This window comes from Rhinoderma darwinii, chromosome 1, assembly GCF_050947455.1.
Source record: "Rhinoderma darwinii isolate aRhiDar2 chromosome 1, aRhiDar2.hap1, whole genome shotgun sequence".
Classification (NCBI taxonomy): Eukaryota; Metazoa; Chordata; class Amphibia; order Anura; family Rhinodermatidae; genus Rhinoderma; species Rhinoderma darwinii.
Genome location: NC_134687.1, coordinates 372,368,994 through 372,395,021, shown reverse-complemented (window position 1 = coordinate 372,395,021; position 26,028 = coordinate 372,368,994). Strand labels below are relative to the sequence as shown.

The 26,028-nt window shown below is 37.0% G+C and overlaps 14 non-coding genes across 14 annotated transcripts; all 14 read right to left on the bottom strand.

The window, feature by feature from the left end:
• Window positions 1-552: 552 nt before the first annotated feature.
• Window positions 553-625, bottom strand: TRNAT-UGU (transfer RNA threonine (anticodon UGU)). The gene has a single exon. It is a non-coding gene; the product is annotated as a tRNA-Thr (tRNA).
• An 864-nt stretch (window positions 626-1,489) lies between these two features.
• TRNAT-UGU (transfer RNA threonine (anticodon UGU)) lies at window positions 1,490-1,562 on the bottom strand. Its single transcript has one exon. It is a non-coding gene; the product is annotated as a tRNA-Thr (tRNA).
• Window positions 1,563-2,426: 864 nt separating this feature from the next.
• TRNAT-UGU (transfer RNA threonine (anticodon UGU)) lies at window positions 2,427-2,499 on the bottom strand. The gene has a single exon. It is a non-coding gene; the product is annotated as a tRNA-Thr (tRNA).
• An 864-nt stretch (window positions 2,500-3,363) lies between these two features.
• TRNAT-UGU (transfer RNA threonine (anticodon UGU)) lies at window positions 3,364-3,436 on the bottom strand. Its single transcript has one exon. It is a non-coding gene; the product is annotated as a tRNA-Thr (tRNA).
• Window positions 3,437-4,300: 864 nt separating this feature from the next.
• On the bottom strand, window positions 4,301-4,373 carry TRNAT-UGU (transfer RNA threonine (anticodon UGU)). Its single transcript has one exon. It is a non-coding gene; the product is annotated as a tRNA-Thr (tRNA).
• Window positions 4,374-5,237: 864 nt separating this feature from the next.
• TRNAT-UGU (transfer RNA threonine (anticodon UGU)) lies at window positions 5,238-5,310 on the bottom strand. The gene has a single exon. It is a non-coding gene; the product is annotated as a tRNA-Thr (tRNA).
• Window positions 5,311-6,179: 869 nt separating this feature from the next.
• On the bottom strand, window positions 6,180-6,252 carry TRNAI-UAU (transfer RNA isoleucine (anticodon UAU)). The gene has a single exon. It is a non-coding gene; the product is annotated as a tRNA-Ile (tRNA).
• Window positions 6,253-7,116: 864 nt separating this feature from the next.
• On the bottom strand, window positions 7,117-7,189 carry TRNAT-UGU (transfer RNA threonine (anticodon UGU)). The gene has a single exon. It is a non-coding gene; the product is annotated as a tRNA-Thr (tRNA).
• Window positions 7,190-8,053: 864 nt separating this feature from the next.
• TRNAT-UGU (transfer RNA threonine (anticodon UGU)) lies at window positions 8,054-8,126 on the bottom strand. The gene has a single exon. It is a non-coding gene; the product is annotated as a tRNA-Thr (tRNA).
• An 864-nt stretch (window positions 8,127-8,990) lies between these two features.
• On the bottom strand, window positions 8,991-9,063 carry TRNAT-UGU (transfer RNA threonine (anticodon UGU)). The gene has a single exon. It is a non-coding gene; the product is annotated as a tRNA-Thr (tRNA).
• A 1,792-nt stretch (window positions 9,064-10,855) lies between these two features.
• Window positions 10,856-10,928, bottom strand: TRNAT-UGU (transfer RNA threonine (anticodon UGU)). Its single transcript has one exon. It is a non-coding gene; the product is annotated as a tRNA-Thr (tRNA).
• An 864-nt stretch (window positions 10,929-11,792) lies between these two features.
• Window positions 11,793-11,865, bottom strand: TRNAT-UGU (transfer RNA threonine (anticodon UGU)). Its single transcript has one exon. It is a non-coding gene; the product is annotated as a tRNA-Thr (tRNA).
• An 864-nt stretch (window positions 11,866-12,729) lies between these two features.
• Window positions 12,730-12,802, bottom strand: TRNAT-UGU (transfer RNA threonine (anticodon UGU)). Its single transcript has one exon. It is a non-coding gene; the product is annotated as a tRNA-Thr (tRNA).
• An 864-nt stretch (window positions 12,803-13,666) lies between these two features.
• Window positions 13,667-13,739, bottom strand: TRNAT-UGU (transfer RNA threonine (anticodon UGU)). The gene has a single exon. It is a non-coding gene; the product is annotated as a tRNA-Thr (tRNA).
• Window positions 13,740-26,028: the final 12,289 nt, after the last annotated feature.

The following is a 26,028-nucleotide window of genomic DNA, read 5'->3' as shown; positions in this document are numbered from 1 at the left end:
TCCTAAAAAACGTTATGATTTACATTAAGGTATCAGAAACATGCTTCAGAAACAAAGAAACAATTCAAACTTTTAGACAGTTTGGAAATCACAACTGAATGAATTGATGTGTTTGGGGAACAGAATGAGGAACAGAATTGTCCATCATGAATTCCTAAAAAATTTTATGTTTTACATTAAGGTATCAGAAACATGCTTCAGAAACATAGAAACAAATCAAACTTTTAGACAGTTTGGAAATCACAACTGAATGAATTGATGTGTTTGGGGAACAGAATGAGGAACAGAATTCTCCATCATGAATTCCTAAAAAATATTACGAGCAGAGGCAAGATTTTTTCCAAATTTTTCCATGGGAGATCAAACATGCATAATTTCCTGTTTAAAACTTTTTTTAAATGTTAACATTGGACATATACAATGGATTGAATGAAACAATGATGTCTGAATATTTTCAGTTTAGGCCAAGCAATTATCTGAAAGGAAATGACATCTTAGTATTTTCTGTGATGAAGAAATTATCTTATTAGATACTCTAGGCACAAACTATAAAGGCCCCAGTGAGAATTGAACTCACAACCCCTGGTTTACAAGACCAGTGCTCTAACCACTGAGCTATGAAGCCAACATATCTGCTAATGCAACGTCGTGGGTTTTATTCAAAATCACCCAAGTCGTATACTTCCATTATCCTATAGTTGGTCTTACAAAGGAGAAGCATGACAAAATAACAGTTTAAAAACATAACTCCAGAACTAGCTGCGAATTTATTGGTTTATTTGCAGAAAAATGAAAGAGCTGCTCTTACAAATGAGAAGCCTGAAAAAAGTGTAAAACTCTAATTCTAGAACTGGCTGCTTATTTATTAGTAGATTGGCACAAAATTTAAATAGGTTTTTAGTGGATTGGAGAGAAACAGAATTGTCCATCATGAATTCCTAAAAAACGTTATGATTTACATTAAGGTATCAGAAACATGCTTCAGAAACAAAGAAACAATTCAAACTTTTAGACAGTTTGGAAATCACAACTGAATGAATTGATGTGTTTGGGGAACAGAATGAGGAACAGAATTGTCCATCATGAATTCCTAAAAAATTTTATGTTTTACATTAAGGTATCAGAAACATGCTTCAGAAACATAGAAACAAATCAAACTTTTAGACAGTTTGGAAATCACAACTGAATGAATTGATGTGTTTGGGGAACAGAATGAGGAACAGAATTCTCCATCATGAATTCCTAAAAAATATTACGAGCAGAGGCAAGATTTTTTTCCAAATTTTTCTATGGGAGATCAAACATGCATAATTTCCTGTTTAAAACTTTTTTTAAATGTTAACGTTGGACATATACAATGGATTGAATGAAACAATGATGTCTGAATATTTTCAGTTTAGGCCAAGCAATTATCTGAAAGGAAATGACATCTTAGTATTTTCTGTGATGAAGAAATTATCTTATTAGATACTCTAGGCACAAACAATAAAGGCCCCAGTGAGAATTGAACTCACGACCCCTGGTTTACAAGACCAGTGCTCTAACCACTGAGCTATGAAGCCAACATATCTGCTAATGCAACGTCGTGGGTTTTATTCGAAATCACCCAAGTCGTATACTTCCATTATCCTATAGTTGGTCTTACAAAGGAGAAGCATGACAAAATAACAGTTTAAAAACATAACTCCAGAACTAGCTGCGAATTTATTGGTTTATTTGCAGAAAAATGAAAGAGCTGCTCTTACAAATGAGAAGCCTGAAAAAAGTGTAAAACTCTAATTCTAGAACTGGCTGCTTATTTATTAGTAGATTGGCACAAAATTTAAATAGGTTTTTAGTGGATTGGAGAGAAACAGAATTGTCCATCATGAATTCCTAAAAAACGTTATGATTTACATTAAGGTATCAGAAACATGCTTCAGAAACAAAGAAACAATTCAAACTTTTAGACAGTTTGGAAATCACAACTGAATGAATTGATGTGTTTGGGGAACAGAATGAGGAACAGAATTGTCCATCATGAATTCCTAAAAAATTTTATGTTTTACATTAAGGTATCAGAAACATGCTTCAGAAACATAGAAACAAATCAAACTTTTAGACAGTTTGGAAATCACAACTGAATGAATTGATGTGTTTGGGGAACAGAATGAGGAACAGAATTCTCCATCATGAATTCCTAAAAAATATTACGAGCAGAGGCAAGATTTTTTTCCAAATTTTTCTATGGGAGATCAAACATGCATAATTTCCTGTTTAAAACTTTTTTTAAATGTTAACGTTGGACATATACAATGGATTGAATGAAACAATGATGTCTGAATATTTTCAGTTTAGGCCAAGCAATTATCTGAAAGGAAATGACATCTTAGTATTTTCTGTGATGAAGAAATTATCTTATTAGATACTCTAGGCACAAACAATAAAGGCCCCAGTGAGAATTGAACTCACGACCCCTGGTTTACAAGACCAGTGCTCTAACCACTGAGCTATGAAGCCAACATATCTGCTAATGCAACGTCGTGGGTTTTATTCGAAATCACCCAAGTCGTATACTTCCATTATCCTATAGTTGGTCTTACAAAGGAGAAGCATGACAAAATAACAGTTTAAAAACATAACTCCAGAACTAGCTGCGAATTTATTGGTTTATTTGCAGAAAAATGAAAGAGCTGCTCTTACAAATGAGAAGCCTGAAAAAAGTGTAAAACTCTAATTCTAGAACTGGCTGCTTATTTATTAGTAGATTGGCACAAAATTTAAATAGGTTTTTAGTGGATTGGAGAGAAACAGAATTGTCCATCATGAATTCCTAAAAAACGTTATGATTTACATTAAGGTATCAGAAACATGCTTCAGAAACAAAGAAACAATTCAAACTTTTAGACAGTTTGGAAATCACAACTGAATGAATTGATGTGTTTGGGGAACAGAATGAGGAACAGAATTGTCCATCATGAATTCCTAAAAAATTTTATGTTTTACATTAAGGTATCAGAAACATGCTTCAGAAACATAGAAACAAATCAAACTTTTAGACAGTTTGGAAATCACAACTGAATGAATTGATGTGTTTGGGGAACAGAATGAGGAACAGAATTCTCCATCATGAATTCCTAAAAAATATTACGAGCAGAGGCAAGATTTTTTTCCAAATTTTTCCATGGGAGATCAAACATGCATAATTTCCTGTTTAAAACTTTTTTTAAATGTTAACGTTGGACATATACAATGGATTGAATGAAACAATGATGTCTGAATATTTTCAGTTTAGGCCAAGCAATTATCTGAAAGGAAATGACATCTTAGTATTTTCTGTGATGAAGAAATTATCTTATTAGATACTCTAGGCACAAACAATAAAGGACCCAGTGAGAATTGAACTCACGACCCCTGGTTTACAAGACCAGTGCTCTAACCACTGAGCTATGAAGCCAACATATCTGCTAATGCAACGTCGTGGGTTTTATTCGAAATCACCCAAGTCGTATACTTCCATTATCCTATAGTTGGTCTTACAAAGGAGAAGCATGACAAAATAACAGTTTAAAAACATAACTCCAGAACTAGCTGCGAATTTATTGGTTTATTTGCAGAAAAATGAAAGAGCTGCTCTTACAAATGAGAAGCCTGAAAAAAGTGTAAAACTCTAATTCTAGAACTGGCTGCTTATTTATTAGTAGATTGGCACAAAATTTAAATAGGTTTTTAGTGGATTGGAGAGAAACAGAATTGTCCATCATGAATTCCTAAAAAACGTTATGATTTACATTAAGGTATCAGAAACATGCTTCAGAAACAAAGAAACAATTCAAACTTTTAGACAGTTTGGAAATCACAACTGAATGAATTGATGTGTTTGGGGAACAGAATGAGAAACAGAATTGTCCATCATGAATTCCTAAAAAATTTTATGTTTTACATTAAGGTATCAGAAACATGCTTCAGAAACATAGAAACAAATCAAACTTTTAGACAGTTTGGAAATCACAACTGAATGAATTGATGTGTTTGGGGAACAGAATGAGGAACAGAATTCTCCATCATGAATTCCTAAAAAATATTACGAGCAGAGGCAAGATTTTTTTCCAAATTTTTCCATGGGAGATCAAACATGCATAATTTCCTGTTTAAAACTTTTTTTAAATGTTAACGTTGGACATATACAATGGATTGAATGAAACAATGATGTCTGAATATTTTCAGGTTAGGCCAAGCAATTATCTGAAAGGAAATGACATCTTAGTATTTTCTGTGATGAAGAAATTATCTTATTAGATACTCTAGGCACAAACAATAAAGGCCCCAGTGAGAATTGAACTCACGACCCCTGGTTTACAAGACCAGTGCTCTAACCACTGAGCTATGAAGCCAACATATCTGCTAATGCAACGTCGTGGGTTTTATTCGAAATCACCCAAGTCGTATACTTCCATTATCCTATAGTTGGTCTTACAAAGGAGAAGCATGACAAAATAACAGTTTAAAAACATAACTCCAGAACTAGCTGCGAATTTATTGGTTTATTTGCAGAAAAATGAAAGAGCTGCTCTTACAAATGAGAAGCCTGAAAAAAGTGTAAAACTCTAATTCTAGAACTGGCTGCTTATTTATTAGTAGATTGGCACAAAATTTAAATAGGTTTTTAGTGGATTGGAGAGAAACAGAATTGTCCATCATGAATTCCTAAAAAACGTTATGATTTACATTAAGGTATCAGAAACATGCTTCAGAAACAAAGAAACAATTCAAACTTTTAGACAGTTTGGAAATCACAACTGAATGAATTGATGTGTTTGGGGAACAGAATGAGGAACAGAATTGTCCATCATGAATTCCTAAAAAATTTTATGTTTTACATTAAGGTATCAGAAACATGCTTCAGAAACATAGAAACAAATCAAACTTTTAGACAGTTTGGAAATCACAACTGAATGAATTGATGTGTTTGGGGAACAGAATGAGGAACAGAATTCTCCATCATGAATTCCTAAAAAATATTACGAGCAGAGGCAAGATTTTTTTCCAAATTTTTCCATGGGAGATCAAACATGCATAATTTCCTGTTTAAAACTTTTTTTAAATGTTAACGTTGGACATATACAATGGATTGAATGAAACAATGATGTCTGAATATTTTCAGTTTAGGCCAAGCAATTATCTGAAAGGAAATGACATCTTAGTATTTTCTGTGATGAAGAAATTATCTTATTAGATACTCTAGGCACAAACAATAAAGGCCCCAGTGAGAATTGAACTCACGACCCCTGGTTTACAAGACCAGTGCTCTAACCACTGAGCTATGAAGCCAACATATCTGCTAATGCAACGTCGTGGGTTTTATTCGAAATCACCCAAGTCGTATACTTCCATTATCCTATAGTTGGTCTTACAAAGGAGAAGCATGACAAAATAACAGTTTAAAAACATAACTCCAGAACTAGCTGCGAATTTATTGGTTTATTTGCAGAAAAATGAAAGAGCTGCTCTTACAAATGAGAAGCCTGAAAAAAGTGTAAAACTCTAATTCTAGAACTGGCTGCTTATTTATTAGTAGATTGGCACAAAATTTAAATAGGTTTTTAGTGGATTGGAGAGAAACAGAATTGTCCATCATGAATTCCTAAAAAACGTTATGATTTACATTAAGGTATCAGAAACATGCTTCAGAAACAAAGAAACAATTCAAACTTTTAGACAGTTTGGAAATCACAACTGAATGAATTGATGTGTTTGGGGAACAGAATGAGGAACAGAATTGTCCATCATGAATTCCTAAAAAATTTTATGTTTTACATTAAGGTATCAGAAACATGCTTCAGAAACATAGAAACAAATCAAACTTTTAGACAGTTTGGAAATCACAACTGAATGAATTGATGTGTTTGGGGAACAGAATGAGGAACAGAATTCTCCATCATGAATTCCTAAAAAATATTACGAGCAGAGGCAAGATTTTTTTCCAAATTTTTCCATGGGAGATCAAACATGCATAATTTCCTGTTTAAAACTTTTTTTAAATGTTAACGTTGGACATATACAATGGATTGAATGAAACAATGATGTCTGAATATTTTCAGTTTAGGCCAAGCAATTATCTGAAAGGAAATGAAATGACATCTTAGTATTTTCTGTGATGAAGAAATTATCTTATTAGATACTCTAGGCACAACCTATAAAGGCCCCAGTGAGAATTGAACTCACGACCCCTGGTTTATAAGACCAGTGCTCTAACCACTGAGCTATGAAGCCAACATATCTGCTAATGCAACGTCGTGGGTTTTATTCGAAATCACCCAAGTCGTATACTTCCATTATCCTATAGTTGGTCTTACAAAGGAGAAGCATGACAAAATAACAGTTTAAAAACATAACTCCAGAACTAGCTGCGAATTTATTGGTTTATTTGCAGAAAAATGAAAGAGCTGCTCTTACAAATGAGAAGCCTGAAAAAAGTGTAAAACTCTAATTCTAGAACTGGCTGCTTATTTATTAGTAGATTGGCACAAAATTTAAATAGGTTTTTAGTGGATTGGAGAGAAACAGAATTGTCCATCATGAATTCCTAAAAAACGTTATGATTTACATTAAGGTATCAGAAACATGCTTCAGAAACAAAGAAACAATTCAAACTTTTAGACAGTTTGGAAATCACAACTGAATGAATTGATGTGTTTGGGGAACAGAATGAGGAACAGAATTGTCCATCATGAATTCCTAAAAAATTTTATGTTTTACATTAAGGTATCAGAAACATGCTTCACAAACATAGAAACAAATCAAACTTTTAGACAGTTTGGAAATCACAACTGAATGAATTGATGTGTTTGGGGAACAGAATGAGGAACAGAATTCTCCATCATGAATTCCTAAAAAATATTACGAGCAGAGGCAAGATTTTTTTCCAAATTTTTCCATGGGAGATCAAACATGCATAATTTCCTGTTTAAAACTTTTTTTAAATGTTAACGTTGGACATATACAATGGATTGAATGAAACAATGATGTCTGAATATTTTCAGTTTAGGCCAAGCAATTATCTGAAAGGAAATGACATCTTAGTATTTTCTGTGATGAAGAAATTATCTTATTAGATACTCTAGGCACAAACAATAAAGGCCCCAGTGAGAATTGAACTCACGACCCCTGGTTTACAAGACCAGTGCTCTAACCACTGAGCTATGAAGCCAACATATTTGCTAATGCAACGTCGTGGGTTTTATTCGAAATCACCCAAGTCGTATACTTCCATTATCCTATAGTTGGTCTTACAAAGGAGAAGCATGACAAAATAACAGTTTAAAAACATAACTCCAGAACTAGCTGCGAATTTATTGGTTTATTTGCAGAAAAATGAAAGAGCTGCTCTTACAAATGAGAAGCCTGAAAAAAGTGTAAAACTCTAATTCTAGAACTGGCTGCTTATTTATTAGTAGATTGGCACAAAATTTAAATAGGTTTTTAGTGGATTGGAGAGAAACAGAATTGTCCATCATGAATTCCTAAAAAACGTTATGATTTACATTAAGGTATCAGAAACATGCTTCAGAAACAAAGAAACAATTCAAACTTTTAGACAGTTTGGAAATCACAACTGAATGAATTGATGTGTTTGGGGAACAGAATGAGGAACAGAATTGTCCATCATGAATTCCTAAAAAATTTTATGTTTTACATTAAGGTATCAGAAACATGCTTCAGAAACATAGAAACAAATCAAACTTTTAGACAGTTTGGAAATCACAACTGAATGAATTGATGTGTTTGGGGAACAGAATGAGGAACAGAATTCTCCATCATGAATTCCTAAAAAATATTACGAGCAGAGGCAAGATTTTTTTCCAAATTTTTCCATGGGAGATCAAACATGCATAATTTCCTGTTTAAAACTTTTTTTAAATGTTAACGTTGGACATATACAATGGATTGAATGAAACAATGATGTCTGAATATTTTCAGTTTAGGCCAAGCAATTATCTGAAAGGAAATGACATCTTAGTATTTTTTGTGATGAAGAAATTATCTTATTAGATACTCTAGGCACAAACAATAAAGGCCCCAGTGAGAATTGAACTCACGACCCCTGGTTTACAAGACCAGTGCTCTAACCACTGAGCTATGAAGCCAACATATCTGCTAATGCAACGTCGTGGGTTTTATTCGAAATCACCCAAGTCGTATACTTCCATTATCCTATAGTTGGTCTTACAAAGGAGAAGCATGACAAAATAACAGTTTAAAAACATAACTACAGAACTAGCTGCGAATTTATTGGTTTATTTGCAGAAAAATGAAAGAGCTGCTCTTACAAATGAGAAGCCTGAAAAAAGTGTAAAACTCTAATTCTAGAACTGGCTGCTTATTTATTAGTAGATTGGCACAAAATTTAAATAGGTTTTTAGTGGATTGGAGAGAAACAGAATTGTCCATCATGAATTCCTAAAAAACGTTATGATTTACATTAAGGTATCAGAAACATGCTTCAGAAACAAAGAAACAATTCAAACTTTTAGACAGTTTGGAAATCACAACTGAATGAATTGATGTGTTTGGGGAACAGAATGAGGAACAGAATTGTCCATCATGAATTCCTAAAAAATTTTATGTTTTACATTAAGGTATCAGAAACATGCTTCAGAAACATAGAAACAAATCAAACTTTTAGACAGTTTGGAAATCACAACTGAATGAATTGATGTGTTTGGGGAACAGAATGAGGAACAGAATTCTCCATCATGAATTCCTAAAAAATATTACGAGCAGAGGCAAGATTTTTTTCCAAATTTTTCCATGGGAGATCAAACATGCATAATTTCCTGTTTAAAACTTTTTTTAAATGTTAACGTTGGACATATACAATGGATTGAATGAAACAATGATGTCTGAATATTTTCAGTTTAGGCCAAGCAATTATCTGAAAGGAAATGACATCTTAGTATTTTTTGTGATGAAGAAATTATCTTATTAGATACTCTAGGCACAAACAATAAAGGCCCCAGTGAGAATTGAACTCACGACCCCTGGTTTACAAGACCAGTGCTCTAACCACTGAGCTATGAAGCCAACATATCTGCTAATGCAACGTCGTGGGTTTTATTCGAAATCACCCAAGTCGTATACTTCCATTATCCTATAGTTGGTCTTACAAAGGAGAAGCATGACAAAATAACAGTTTAAAAACATAACTACAGAACTAGCTGCGAATTTATTGGTTTATTTGCAGAAAAATGAAAGAGCTGCTCTTACAAATGAGAAGCCTGAAAAAAGTGTAAAACTCTAATTCTAGAACTGGCTGCTTATTTATTAGTAGATTGGCACAAAATTTAAATAGGTTTTTAGTGGATTGGAGAGAAACAGAATTGTCCATCATGAATTCCTAAAAAACGTTATGATTTACATTAAGGTATCAGAAACATGCTTCAGAAACAAAGAAACAATTCAAACTTTTAGACAGTTTGGAAATCACAACTGAATGAATTGATGTGTTTGGGGAACAGAATGAGGAACAGAATTGTCCATCATGAATTCCTAAAAAATTTTATGTTTTACATTAAGGTATCAGAAACATGCTTCAGAAACATAGAAACAAATCAAACTTTTAGACAGTTTGGAAATCACAACTGAATGAATTGATGTGTTTGGGGAACAGAATGAGGAACAGAATTCTCCATCATGAATTCCTAAAAAATATTACGAGCAGAGGCAAGATTTTTTTCCAAATTTTTCCATGGGAGATCAAACATGCATAATTTCCTGTTTAAAACTTTTTTTAAATGTTAACGTTGGACATATACAATGGATTGAATGAAACAATGATGTCTGAATATTTTCAGTTTAGGCCAAGCAATTATCTGAAAGGAAATGACATCTTAGTATTTTCTGTGATGAAGAAATTATCTTATTAGATACTCTAGGCACAAACAATAAAGGCCCCAGTGAGAATTGAACTCACGACCCCCGGTTTGAACTCACGACCCCTGAGCATGAAGCCAACATATTTGCTAATGCAACGTCGTGGGTTTTATTCGAAATCACCCAAGTCGTATACTTCCATTATCCTATAGTTGGTCTTACAAAGGAGAAGCATGACAAAATAACAGTTTAAAAACATAACTCCAGAACTAGCTGCGAATTTATTGGTTTATTTGCAGAAAAATGAAAGAGCTGCTCTTACAAATGAGAAGCCTGAAAAAAGTGTAAAACTCTAATTCTAGAACTGGCTGCTTATTTATTAGTAGATTGGCACAAAATTTAAATAGGTTTTTAGTGGATTGGAGAGAAACAGAATTGTCCATCATGAATTCCTAAAAAACGTTATGATTTACATTAAGGTATCAGAAACATGCTTCAGAAACAAAGAAACAATTCAAACTTTTAGACAGTTTGGAAATCACAACTGAATGAATTGATGTGTTTGGGGAACAGAATGAGGAACAGAATTGTCCATCATGAATTCCTAAAAAATTTTATGTTTTACATTAAGGTATCAGAAACATGCTTCAGAAACATAGAAACAAATCAAACTTTTAGACAGTTTGGAAATCACAACTGAATGAATTGATGTGTTTGGGGAACAGAATGAGGAACAGAATTCTCCATCATGAATTCCTAAAAAATATTACGAGCAGAGGCAAGATTTTTTTCCAAATTTTTCCATGGGAGATCAAACATGCATAATTTCCTGTTTAAAACTTTTTTTAAATGTTAACGTTGGACATATACAATGGATTGAATGAAACAATGATGTCTGAATATTTTCAGTTTAGGCCAAGCAATTATCTGAAAGGAAATGACATCTTAGTATTTTCTGTGATGAAGAAATTATCTTATTAGATACTCTAGGCACAAACAATAAAGGCCCCAGTGAGCATTGAACACACGACCCCTGGTTTACAAGACCAGTGCTCTAACCACTGAGCTATGAAGCCAAGATATCTGCTAATGCAACGTCGTGGGTTTTATTCGAAATCACCCAAGTCGTATACTTCCATTATCCTATAGTTGGTCTTACAAAGGAGAAGCATGACAAAATAACAGTTTAAAAACATAACTCCAGAACTAGCTGCGAATTTATTGGTTTATTTGCAGAAAAATGAAAGAGCTGCTCTTACAAATGTGAAGCCTGAAAAAAGTGTAAAACTCTAATTCTAGAACTGGCTGCTTATTTATTAGTAGATTGGCACAAAATTTAAATAGGTTTTTAGTGGATTGGAGAGAAACAGAATTGTCCATCATGAATTCCTAAAAAACGTTATGATTTACATTAAGGTATCAGAAACATGCTTCAGAAACAAAGAAACAATTCAAACTTTTAGACAGTTTGGAAATCACAACTGAATGAATTGATGTGTTTGGGGAACAGAATGAGGAACAGAATTGTCCATCATGAATTCCTAAAAAATTTTATGTTTTACATTAAGGTATCAGAAACATGCTTCAGAAACATAGAAACAAATCAAACTTTTAGACAGTTTGGAAATCACAACTGAATGAATTGATGTGTTTGGGGAACAGAATGAGGAACAGAATTCTCCATCATGAATTCCTAAAAAATATTACGAGCAGAGGCAAGATTTTTTTCCAAATTTTTCCATGGGAGATCAAACATGCATAATTTCCTGTTTAAAACTTTTTTTAAATGTTAACGTTGGACATATACAATGGATTGAATGAAACAATGATGTCTGAATATTTTCAGTTTAGGCCAAGCAATTATCTGAAAGGAAATGACATCTTAGTATTTTCTGTGATGAAGAAATTATCTTATTAGATACTCTAGGCACAAACAATAAAGGCCCCAGTGAGAATTGAACTCACGACCCCTGGTTTACAAGACCAGTGCTCTAACCACTGAGCTATGAAGCCAACATATTTGCTAATGCAACGTCGTGGGTTTTATTCGAAATCACCCAAGTCGTATACTTCCATTATCCTATAGTTGGTCTTACAAAGGAGAAGCATGACAAAATAACAGTTTAAAAACATAACTCCAGAACTAGCTGCGAATTTATTGGTTTATTTGCAGAAAAATGAAAGAGCTGCTCTTACAAATGAGAAGCCTGAAAAAAGTGTAAAACTCTAATTCTAGAACTGGCTGCTTATTTATTAGTAGATTGGCACAAAATTTAAATAGGTTTTTAGTGGATTGGAGAGAAACAGAATTGTCCATCATGAATTCCTAAAAAACGTTATGATTTACATTAAGGTATCAGAAACATGCTTCAGAAACAAAGAAACAATTCAAACTTTTAGACAGTTTGGAAATCACAACTGAATGAATTGATGTGTTTGGGGAACAGAATGAGGAACAGAATTGTCCATCATGAATTCCTAAAAAATTTTATGTTTTACATTAAGGTATCAGAAACATGCTTCAGAAACATAGAAACAAATCAAACTTTTAGACAGTTTGGAAATCACAACTGAATGAATTGATGTGTTTGGGGAACAGAATGAGGAACAGAATTCTCCATCATGAATTCCTAAAAAATATTACGAGCAGAGGCAAGATTTTTTTCCAAATTTTTCCATGGGAGATCAAACATGCATAATTTCCTGTTTAAAACTTTTTTTAAATGTTAACGTTGGACATATACAATGGATTGAATGAAACAATGATGTCTGAATATTTTCAGTTTAGGCCAAGCAATTATCTGAAAGGAAATGACATCTTAGTATTTTCTGTGATGAAGAAATTATCTTATTAGATACTCTAGGCACAAACAATAAAGGCCCCAGTGAGAATTGAACTCACGACCCCTGGTTTACAAGACCAGTGCTCTAACCACTGAGCTATGAAGCCAACATATCTGCTAATGCAACGTCGTGGGTTTTATTCGAAATCACCCAAGTCGTATACTTCCATTATCCTATAGTTGGTCTTACAAAGGAGAAGCATGACAAAATAACAGTTTAAAAACATAACTACAGAACTAGCTGCGAATTTATTGGTTTATTTGCAGAAAAATGAAAGAGCTGCTCTTACAAATGAGAAGCCTGAAAAAAGTGTAAAACTCTAATTCTAGAACTGGCTGCTTATTTATTAGTAGATTGGCACAAAATTTAAATAGGTTTTTAGTGGATTGGAGAGAAACAGAATTGTCCATCATGAATTCCTAAAAAACGTTATGATTTACATTAAGGTATCAGAAACATGCTTCAGAAACAAAGAAACAATTCAAACTTTTAGACAGTTTGGAAATCACAACTGAATGAATTGATGTGTTTGGGGAACAGAATGAGGAACAGAATTGTCCATCATGAATTCCTAAAAAATTTTATGTTTTACATTAAGGTATCAGAAACATGCTTCAGAAACATAGAAACAAATCAAACTTTTAGACAGTTTGGAAATCACAACTGAATGAATTGATGTGTTTGGGGAACAGAATGAGGAACAGAATTCTCCATCATGAATTCCTAAAAAATATTACGAGCAGAGGCAAGATTTTTTTCCAAATTTTTCCATGGGAGATCAAACATGCATAATTTCCTGTTTAAAACTTTTTTTAAATGTTAACGTTGGACATATACAATGGATTGAATGAAACAATGATGTCTGAATATTTTCAGTTTAGGCCAAGCAATTATCTGAAAGGAAATGACATCTTAGTATTTTCTGTGATGAAGAAATTATCTTATTAGATACTCTAGGCACAAACAATAAAGGCCCCAGTGAGAATTGAACTCACGACCCCTGGTTTACAAGACCAGTGCTCTAACCACTGAGCTATGAAGCCAACATATCTGCTAATGCAACGTCGTGGGTTTTATTCGAAATCACCAAAGTCGTATACTTCCATTATCCTATAGTTGGTCTTACAAAGGAGAAGCATGACAAAATAACAGTTTAAAAACATAACTACAGAACTAGCTGCGAATTTATTGGTTTATTTGCAGAAAAATGAAAGAGCTGCTCTTACAAATGAGAAGCCTGAAAAAAGTGTAAAACTCTAATTCTAGAACTGGCTGCTTATTTATTAGTAGATTGGCACAAAATTTAAATAGGTTTTTAGTGAATTGGAGAGAAACAGAATTGTCCATCATGAATTCCTAAAAAACGTTATGATTTACATTAAGGTATCAGAAACATGCTTCAGAAACAAAGAAACAATTCAAACTTTTAGACAGTTTGGAAATCACAACTGAATGAATTGATGTGTTTGGGGAACAGAATGAGGAACAGAATTGTCCATCATGAATTCCTAAAAAATTTTATGTTTTACATTAAGGTATCAGAAACATGCTTCAGAAACATAGAAACAAATCAAACTTTTAGACAGTTTGGAAATCACAACTGAATGAATTGATGTGTTTGGGGAACAGAATGAGGAACAGAATTCTCCATCATGAATTCCTAAAAAATATTACGAGCAGAGGCAAGATTTTTTTCCAAATTTTTCCATGGGAGATCAAACATGCATAATTTCCTGTTTAAAACTTTTTTTAAATGTTAACGTTGGACATATACAATGGATTGAATGAAACAATGATGTCTGAATATTTTCAGTTTAGGCCAAGCAATTATCTGAAAGGAGACGACATCTTAGTATTTTCTGTGATGAAGAAATTATCTTATTAGATACTCTAGGCACAAACAATAAAGGCCCCAGTGAGAATTGAACTCACGACCCCTGGTTTGAACTCACGACCCCTGAGCATGAAGCCAACATATTTGCTAATGCAACGTCGTGGGTTTTATTCGAAATCACCCAAGTCGTATACTTCCATTATCCTATAGTTGGTCTTACAAAGGAGAAGCATGACAAAATAACAGTTTAAAAACATAACTCCAGAACTAGCTGCGAATTTATTGGTTTATTTGCAGAAAAATGAAAGAGCTGCTCTTACAAATGAGAAGCCTGAAAAAAGTGTAAAACTCTAATTCTAGAACTGGCTGCTTATTTATTAGTAGATTGGCACAAAATTTAAATAGGTTTTTAGTGGATTGGAGAGAAACAGAATTGTCCATCATGAATTCCTAAAAAACGTTATGATTTACATTAACCCCTTCAGGACTGAGCCTGTTTTGGCCTTCAGGACGAAGCCGATTTTTCAAATCTGACATGTGTCACTTTATGTGGTAATAGCTCCGGAATGCTTTTACCTATCCAAGCGATTCTGAGATTGTTTTCTCGTGACATATTGTACTTTATGTTAGTGAAAAAATTTGGTTGATAAATTCAATATTTATTCGTGAAAAACACCAAGATTTGGAGAAAATGTGCAAAAATTAGCATTTTTCTCAATTTAAATGTATCTGCTTGTAAAACAGATAGTAATATCACACAAAATAGCTACTAGTTAACATCCCCCATATGTCTACTTTATGTTGGCATCGTTTTTTGAACATTCTTTTATTTTTCTAGGACGTTACAAGGCTTAGAACTTTAGCAGCGATTTCTCATATTTTCAAGAAAATTTCAAAAGGCGATTTTTGCAAGCACCAATTCAGTTCTGAAGTGGCTTTGAGGGCCTTATATATTAGAAAGTCCCCATAAATCACCCCATTTTGAAAACTGCACCCCTCAAAGTATTTAAAACAGCATTCAGAAAGTGTATTAACCCTTTAGGTGTTTCACAGGAATTAAAGCAAAGCAGAGGTGAAAGTTACAAATTTCATTTTTTTTTTACAAAATTAATTTGTAATACATTTTTTTCTATACCACAGAAGGTTTTACCCGAGAAATGTAACTTATTTTTTATTGCCCAGATTCTGCAGTTTTTAGAAATATCCCACATGTGGCCCTAGTGCGCTAATTTACTGAAACACAGGCCTCAGAAGCAAAGGAGCACCTGGTGGATTTTGGGGCCTCCTTTTTTTTAGCATATATTTTAGGTACCATGTCAGGTTTGAAGAGGTCTTGTGGGGCCAAAACAATAAAGACGCCCAAAAGTGACCTCATTTTGGAAATTACACCCCTCAGGGAATTTATCTAGGGGTATAATTAGCATTTTGAACCCACAGTTTTTTTTCTAAATTTATTTGAATTAGTTTGTGAAGATGAAAATCTACTTTTTTTCTGAAAAAACGTAGAAATTTGTAATTTTTTCAAGGAATAAAAGAGAAAAAACACCCCAACATATGTAAAGCAATTTCTCCTGATTATAGCAATACCCCATATGTGGTAATAAACTGCTGTTTGGACCAACAGCAAGACTCAGAAGGGAAGGAGTGCCATTTGGATTTTGAAATTCTGATTTTGCTGGAACAGTTTTCAGTGCCGTGTCGCATTTGAATTGCCCTGGAGGGAACAAAATAGTGGAAACCCATGGAAAGTGACCCCATTTTGGAAACTACACTCATCAAGGAATTTTTCTAGGGGTAAAGTTAGCATTTTGACAGCATTTTGGTTATTTTGCTGAATTCATTGGAATTATTCTGTAAAGGTAAAAATCAACTTTTTTTCTGAAAAAAGGTAGCCATTTTTAATTTTTACAAGGAATAAAGGATAAAAAGCACCCCAACATTTGTAAAACAATTTCTCCCGATTACGGAAATATACCATATGTGGTAATAAACTGCTGTTTGGACCCACAGCAAGGCTTAGAAGGGAAGGAGCGCTATTTTGCTTTTGGAGCTCAAATTTAGCTGAAATGGTTTTTGGGTGCCATGTCGCATTTGCAAAGCCCCTTAGAGGCCAAAACAGTGGAAACCCCCCAAAAGTGGAAATTACACCACTTAAAGAATCTATCTAGGGATATAGTGGGCATTTAGACCCCACAAGTCTATTGCAGGATTTATTAGAATTAGGCCATGAAAATGAATATCAACATTTCTTCCACTAAAATGTTGCATTTTTTTCAATTTCACAAAGGATAAAGGGGGTAAAAGCTGCCCAACATTTGTAAAGCAATTTCTCCCGAGTACGGCTATACCCCACGTGTGGTCACAAATGGTTTTTCATTAGAAAGTAATTAACCCTTTCTGGACTGATCCATTTTTTTTCTTTTCCTTTTTAGTTTTTTCCTCCCCGCGTTCCAAGAGCCACAACTTTTTTATTTTTCAGTCAATAGAGCGGTATGAGGGCTTATTTATTGAGGGACGAGTGGTCGTTTTTATTGGTACCATTTTTTGGTACATACAACTTTTTGAGCACTTTTTATTACATTTTTAGGTAGAGCGAAGGTGACCAAAAAAACAGCGATTTTGCCGTTTTAAATTCTTTATTTTTCACGTGAGACGCTCCATACATCACCCCCCACACTAAGACATGCTATGTTGTGGTGCGCGAAGGGGTTAATGTGCAGCGCATGGTGCGGAGTGAAAATTACAATTTTCCACTCATATGCCATTTTAGTGCACTATATGTTATGCCCAGTTTGTGCCACTGAAGACAAATACCTCATAAAATATTAACCGGGTTCTCCCGGGTATGGCGATGCCATATCTGTGGACGTAAACTGGTGTTTGGGCACGCTGCAGGGCTCAGAAGGGAGGGAGCGTCATTTGGCTTTTGGGGCGCAGATGTAGCTTGGTAGTTGTTCTGTTTGGGGTTTTACTGGTGTTTCAGTTTATAATGTGGGGGCATATGTTATCTGTGCGGGGTACATCAGGGTACTTGTTATCTGTGCGGGGTACATCAGGGCATAATAAGAGGGTATAATAATGCAGTAAATAAATAATAATCCGCAGATATGTGGCCGGTGTCGCACTGATAAATGGCGCCCGATCTTATCCGCTTTTGGACACTGCACATTTTGCATGGCCATATTCTGGGAGCCAGAATTTTTTTATTTTTTCTCCACCGGAGCTGTGTGAGGGTTTATTCGTTGCGGGACAATCTGTAGTTTTCATTGGTACCATTTTAGGTACTAGAAATTTTTTTGATCACGTTTTATTCCATTTTTTGGCAAACAAGGTGACCAAAAACCATAAATTCTGACAATGTTTTTTATTAGTTTTTTTATGGCCTTCACCCTGGGCTATAAATGACCATTATACTTTATTCTGCGGGTCGATACGATTACGGCGATACCAGATGTATATAATTTTTTTATGTTTTGCAGCGTTTGTGCAATAAAATCACTTATTTATAAAATAAATTATTTTTTGTGTCACCATATTCTGAGAGCCATAACGTTTTTATTTTTCAGTCAAAAAAGCGGTGTAAGGGCTTGTTTTTTGCGGGATGAAGTTTGTATTGGTACCATTTTGGCGTACATGCGACTTTTTGATCACTTTTTATTGTATATTTTGGGAGGGTTGGTAACCAAAAAATTGTGATTCGGGCACTGTTTTTCGTTTATTTTTTTCGCGGTGTTCACCGTGCGGGAAAAATAATATTACAGTTTTATAGTTGGGGTCGTTACGAACGCGGCGATACCAAATATGTGTACTTTTTTTAACATGTTAATTTTTTTCCTATAATAAAAGAGTTATTATAGGAAAAAAAGCATTCTTTGTTTATGTCACTTCTAACTTTTATTTTGACACTTTTTAAAAACATTTTTATTATCTTTTTTTACTTTTTTCACTTGTCCCACTAGGGGACACTTAGACTTGCAGCTCTGATCGCTGCTGGAATACATTACACTACACACGTAGTGTAATGCATTCCAACTGTCATTGTGACGTGACAGTCACACTGACAGGAAGCATCGGAGGACCGGCCGGAGGCTGATCCTCCGAGGCTTCCGTACATGGCAACCCGGAGGTTGTCTGGCCTCTGGTTGCCATGATAAGGATCGCCAGCCCCCGCAAATACATGTGGGGGGCTGCCGATCCGCTGTAAACCTCTTCGATGTGGTGATCGCAATCGACCACCGCATCGAAGGGGTTAATTGCCGATTTCAGCGGCGACAGGCTGCTGATCGGCAACAGGGAGAGCAGGGCTGACACCCTGCACAGTTAACCGCCGCTGCGGTGTAGCGCCGCGCGGCGGTTAACTGTTAAAGCGCGGGCGTAACTGTACGCCCAGGTGCGCGAAGTTACTGCTCACCTGGACGTACAGTTACGCCAAGGTGCGGGAAGGGGTTAAGGTATCAGAAACATGCTTCAGAAACAAAGAAACAATTCAAACTTTTAGACAGTTTGGAAATCACAACTGAATGAATTGATGTGTTTGGGGAACAGAATGAGGAACAGAATTGTCCATCATGAATTCCTAAAAAATTTTATGTTTTACATTAACCCCTTAACGCTCCAGGACATACTATTATGTCATGGTAAGTGCATCGTTCGCGCTCCATGAAATAATAGTATGTCATGGAGTAAACACGGCGCCGTTCGCGCGGGGCGCGTTCATGAGCTGTGATAGCTGCTGTTTCCGACAGCAGACTATCACTGCTCAATGTGCCGGGACCGATCGCGGAGCTCCCCCGCCGATTAACCCCTCAGAAGCCGCGTTCAATAGCGATCGCGGCTTCTTAGGGGTTAATCCGCCATCGCCGGCCTGCTACACGATAGCGGCCGGCGATGGTGACTATGGCAACCGGACACCAAACAATGGCGTCCGGCTATGCCATAGACGGAAGCCTAGTGGGTCCTGACAACTTCAGGACCCACTATGCTTGCTGTCAGTGAGTAGCTGACAGTTCTAATACACTGCACTACGCATGTAGTGCAGTGTATTAGAATAGCGATCAGGGCCTCCTGCCCTAAAGTCCCCTAGTGGGACAAAGTAATAAAGTAAAAAAAAAGTTGTGTAAAAATAAGAAAATAAAAGTTTTAAAAGTATTAAAAGTAAAAATCCCCCTTTTTACCTTATCAGTCATTTATTATTAATAAAAATATATAAACAAACAAATAAACTATACATAATTGGTATCGCCGCGTCCGTAACGGCCTGAACTACAAAATTATTTTGTTATTTATCCCGCACGGTGAACGCCGTAAAAAAAAAATAATAATAAACCGTACCAGAATCACAATTGTTTGGTCACTTCACCTCCCAAAAAATGGAATAAAAAGAGATCAAAAAGTCGCATGTACCGAAAAAATGGTCCTGATTGAAACTACAGTTCGTTACGCAAAAAATAAGTCCTCGCACGGCTTTATTGATTGAAAAAGAAAAAAATTCTGGCGCTTAGAATAAGGTAACACAAAAAATGAATGATTTTTTACAAAACGTATTTTATTGTGCAAACGCCATAAGACATAAAAAAAAACTATAAACATCTGGTATCGCCGTAATCGTATCGCCCCGCAGAATAAAGTGAATATGTCATTTATAGCGCACGGTTGAACGCTGTAAAAAAAATAGAATAAAAAAACAATAGTAGAATTGCTGTTTTTTAGTCACCACGCCACCTAAAAATAGAATAAAAACTGATCAAAAAGCCGCATGCATGACATGAAAACTACAATGGATTCCTCAAGGGGTCTAGTTTCCAAATTGGGGTCACTTTTGGGGGGTTTCCAATGTTTTGGCACCACAAGACTTCTTCAAACCGCACATGGTGCCTAATAAAAAAGAGGGCTCAAAATCCACTAGGTGCGCCTTTGCTTCGGAGGCCGGTGCTTCAGTCCATTACCGCACTAGGGCCACATGTGGGATATTTCTCAAAACTGCAGAATCTGGGCAATACGTATTAAGTTGCGTTTCTCTGATAAATCCTTTTGTGTTATAAAAAAAATGGTATAAAGAGGATTTTCTGACAAAAAAAAAAAGTAAATTTCACCTCTACTTTGCTCTAAATTTCTGTGAAACACCTAAAGGGTTCATAAACTTTATAAATGCTGTTGTGAATACTTTGAGGGGTCTAGTTTCTAAAATGGGGTGTTTGATAGGGGTTTCTAATATATGGGCCCCTCAAAGCAACTTCAGAACTGAACTGGAACCTAAAAAAATAAATAAATGAGGCAATACTTCGCTTCTCACATTATACTGATAATGAGCCGTGCCCACCCCGAGATGACCCCAGTTTTGACCGTTTGTATAAACGGAGACCCCTATTAGACCGTTTCAGTGCCCGGTTTTCCCAAGCATACACCCCCGAGAAGTGTATTTCTATTGATGAGTCCCGGGTACATTTTAGTTTCAAAAGGTATTTATTGATATGTCGGTACAGAAATGTGATGTACAATTGCATGTAATCAATCCTCACGCAGGAGGATATAGGAATAAGTGCTTATTTAAAACCTAAATGAATTTACATGGGGGTAAGGGATAGGAGGGACATAGGAATAACAAAATATAAACCAACCAACTATGCCATATCATTACATATATTAGTCATAATACTGTAGAGCGCTCCCAGTATCACCTTGTAGGATCCCACTTTACAGGGTAATAGTATACTGGAAGTCGGGTGAGTGAGAGGAGGAGAGCCAAGGGTCCCATACCGCACGATAGAGGTGGAGTGAATCAGTTCTCACCGCCTCCATTTTTTCAAATATGGCTATACGATTGACTCTATTAATAACCATAGAAATATCAAGGTCAGCTGTACGCCACTTGGACGCTATGTAAATTCGAGCCGCTAAAAGTATAAACTGGGCGAGTTTAAATTTGGAGTGCAGTATTCTGGGAGGAATGGCTCCCAGCAAGCATGTAGGGAGCCCTTTTGGAACGGTAAACTGGCAGGTATTAGAGATCAGAGTACAGATATCTGACCAAAAAATTGAGACTCGTGGGCACGACCACCATGTATGGTACATAGTTCCATCCGAGTCACACCCTCTAAAACATGCGGCCGAAACCGATGGGTATATGGTGTGAAGTTTTGCCGGAACGTAGTATGCTCTATGTAACAGTTTCGTGGATGTCTCAACCAGGGATACCTGCCAGCTACCCTTACTGATAGTGTCACAACATTGTCTCCATTGTGCAGGTGATAGCGCGGCCCCCATGTCCTCCTCCCACTTCAGCATATACGGTAATTTGGTATCAGGGTGAGGGGTATTAAAAATACTATATACCATAGATAACAGCCCCTGTCGAGAGGGTGAAAAGATTAATATTCTTTCCAGCGGGGTGTATGTCATTTTAGTTTGGGCAGGTAGTAGTTTGCGTAAAAACGAAAATATCTGTATAGCCCTATAGTGTTCTGGGGCAGGGGGGGCATGGGTCTCATTGAATTGTGCATATGAAATCAGACGATCAGCCCTATTGAAGTCATGAACTTTTGTTAGGGTTTGAGAGCACCACCAAGTATAGCTTGAGCTCTGAAGGCCCGAGGGGAACCCCGGATTTCCAATCACAGAAAGCAGCGGAGAGCACCGGGATTGCAGCTCATGTCGAAATCTAACTGATCGCCACAGAATGAGGGAGTGATATGAGAGAAGGGAGATACTCTTTAATGTAGTCGGTAGGGGAGATACCATCCACATCAATGCGCCCCATGAAAATGGTGTAATTTGAACCGCCTCCAACGAGACCCATACCGGTGCCCTATCTGGTGGAAGATGCGTTAGTAACAGTTGGGCCACCCTAGCCGCCTTATAGTAGAGTAGTATATTGGGGACCGACAGTCCTCCCACTCTTTTATGGTACATCATGACACGTGTCGATATTCTAGGGCGTTTATTATTCCAAATAAATTTAAAGATGTCTTTCTGGAGGAGTTGTAGATCACCCTTCTGGAGGGGGATAGGAAGAGTTCTGAATAAATATAATAATCTAGGGAGGGTCACCATTTTGATCGTATTGATTCTACCCACCCATGAGATTTGTAATTTAGCCCACTTTGCCATATCTGCCCTGATGGTCTTAAATACCTGTGGATAATTGTATTTGTACATTGTATCGAGGGAGGAGGTTAATGCTATGCCCAAGTAAGGGAGGTAATGCGTTTGGGTGTGAAAACCAAAATTTATTTCTATCAATTTTTGCAGGGAAGGTGGAACGTTACAATACAGGGCCTCCGATTTAGATTGGTTCACACGTAACCCCGAGACTGCGGAGAAGGATCCAAGAGCCGCCATCAGATTTGGGAGAGAAGTCAAGGGTTTAGTGAGCGTGAGGATGAGATCATCAGCAAAGAGACTTATTTTTTGCTCCCCGTGACCAACTCTTTGCCCCGTAATATTTGGATTACACCTAATAAGTTCTGCTAATGGTTCCATAGCGAGTGCAAATAAAGCTGGTGAGAGGGGACAGCCCTGTCTAGTACCTCTCCTTATGTATATGGGATGGAGTGTGGTAGTTGGTAGTTTAAGGTGAGCCTCTGGGTTGTGGTATATTGTCTTGACAGCCTGGAGAAAGGGGCCCCCAATCCCTACCCTTTCCAATACTTTAAATAGGTATTCCCAGGAAAGGCTATCAAAGGCCTTTTCTATGTCTAGCGCCAAAAGGATCATCCTGGATTTAGTAATGTTGGCTGACTGTATAGTATTGAGGATTTTCCTAACATTATCAGGAGCTTCCCTTCCTGGGATAAATGCCACTTGATCTCTATGGATTAACTGGGACATAAACCTGTTCAACCGTTTAGCCAGAATAGAGGTGAATATTTTAGCGTCTAGATTAAGCAATGATATCGGCCTGTAATTACCTGCCATCAAGGGGTCCTTGTTAGGTTTGGGGATAACTGTGATCATGGCTGAGAGGAATTCCGTGGGCATGGGCCGACCCCTCATCAGGTCTGAGCAAAAGGTAACTATATGCGGGACTAACTGCTGAGAGAATTTTTTATAATATAGAGCTGTGAATCCATCAGGTCCCGGGGCCTTCCCCAATTTCAACTCCTTAATAGTGTCCTCTACCTCATCATTCGATATCTCGGCATTCAAGAATTCAATATCGTTTTTGGAAAGTTGAGGGATGTTGACAGAGTTCAGGAAATCCCTCACCGCAGCCTCAGAGGGGGGGGAGGGGTTAGCATATAGGGTTTGGTAGAACCTGGTGAAGACCTCATGAATGCGGTCCGGGTTGGAGGTGACCTGCCCTGGGCGTGACTGTATACGAAACACCTGATTGATTCGCTGCCGAGCTTTAAGTTGTTGGGCCATAAGTTTATCTGGTTTATTGGCCCATTTATAATATTTAGATTGAGTCCATCTAAGGGCTTTTTCTGTCCTATTGGTTAGTATCATATCAATCTGGAGCTTAGTGTCTTTAATGGCGCGAATGAGATATAAAGAAGGACTTCGTTGATTGGCCGCTACCAATCGGGCTAGTTTGGCTTCAAGGGCATTTTGCGCCTGAGACCTTTCTTTTTTACATCGAGATGCCATTGCTATTATCCTGCCCCTTATAAATGCTTTATGAGCAAGCCACAAAGTATGTGAGTTAACATCAGGAGTGGAGTTGTCCACAAAGTATTGAGAAAGTTCAGTCTGAATCTGCTGCTGAACAGTAGGATTAGATAAGAGTGACTCATTGAGCCTCCAGGAAAAGGGCATGACACCTCGCTTAGAAAAGTCGAATTCAGCTAGTACTATATCATGATCTGACCAGGCTGATAGGATATGTCTAGAGTAGGCCAATGAGGGGAGTGAGTTTGATGAGGATAGGATCATGTCAATCCGGGTGTATAAACGATGTGCCGGAGAAAAGTATGTATAGCCCCGTTGCGCCCCATTATATTCTCTCCACGTATCAGCAAGAGAGAGTGACCCCATAATCTTTTTGATCAAAGCTGCCTGAATATGCGTGCGTCTAGAGGGAGCGGGTGAGGAACGGTCTAATGTAGTGTTCATCACAAAATTAAAATCCCCACTCCATATTAAATGCTGGTATTGTAGAGAGAGTAAGGTATCATGTAACCCGTCGAAGAAGTGAAGCGGGTCTTCATTTGGAGCGTACGAATTCACTATACATATGACTTTATCATATAATAGACCTAGGATGATCACAAATCTGCCCTGGGGATCTACTATAGACTCAGTAACCTGGATAGGGAGACTGTTCTTGATTAAGGTGATCACTCCTCGTGACTTAGGGGGAAATGTAGCAGAGTAAAATGTAGTGTATTGGGGATGGAAGAATTTAGGATGAGATGTAGGTGTGAAATGGGATTCCTGCAAACAAATAACATCAGGATTATGCTTAAAATACGAGAGAAAAGCTTTTTTCCTTTTTTGCGGAGAGTTGAATCCCCTCACATTATAACTTAGTACTCTACACATAATACAAGGGAGGAAGTGGCATATTCTCGGCAGATACATCAAGCAGAAAATTTCTAGGCATACAGTGTAACAGACGCAGGTGACTAATATTTTTGGCATATATGCTTGTACATGGCATAATGAGCGAAATAAACAAGTTAAACAAAAAACAATGGACAAATGTCCAACTATTCCGTGGAGTATTCCGCAGACAGGTAGCACCACTTGGGGTGCACACCTCTGCTACAGCAATTCTCACAAACATGAAGGCCAGCATGGTGGCCAGCAGCACTAAGCCTGATGACAGGATCTAGCCAGCAAGTTCCTTGGAACAAGAAATATCAACGGTCGTCTAGATGAGGCCAAATATAAAGACACAATGCGGGTCCCCAAAGGGCATGATACTCATCTGTATATCGAGCAAGGACCCTTATACATTATGTCCTCCTATTCCCCGAGGATCAGGCATCCCCGCAGTGGAGTTGGAGATTCTCGGTCCGGCTGTCCAGATCCTGGTCGGCCGTTGGGGTCTGGGCGGGAGGGCTGATATAGGGATCAATGGAAGTCCAGCAGACTGCAAGGCATCTCGACCCTCCGCCGGCGATTTAACCACATAGGTTCTGTTGCCGACCTGAAAATTAAGCGAAAAAGGGAATCCCCATCGGTACCGGATCTGGGCCTTCTGCAAAGCTTGAGTAACGTCCCGCATTTCTCTTCGTCGTTGGAGTGTAGAGGGTGCCAAGTCCGTATATAAGTGGACTGAGGGTGACATTCCCGGTAGAGGTGCTAGACTTCGAGCCGCCATTAGTATTCGATCTCTCACCTCTGGATAGTGGAATTTTAGAATCACATCGCGTGGTAAATCCTGATTGCGTGGTCGCGTCAGGGCTCTGTGAACCCTATCCATCCGAAATAAATCAGCGGCAGCTTGGGGTAGGAGGGTACGAAACAACGTGGTGAGATTGGATTCCAAATCTGTAACGGTTTCTGGTAGGCCTCTGATACGTAGGTTTCCTCTCCGGGACCTATTCTCAAGA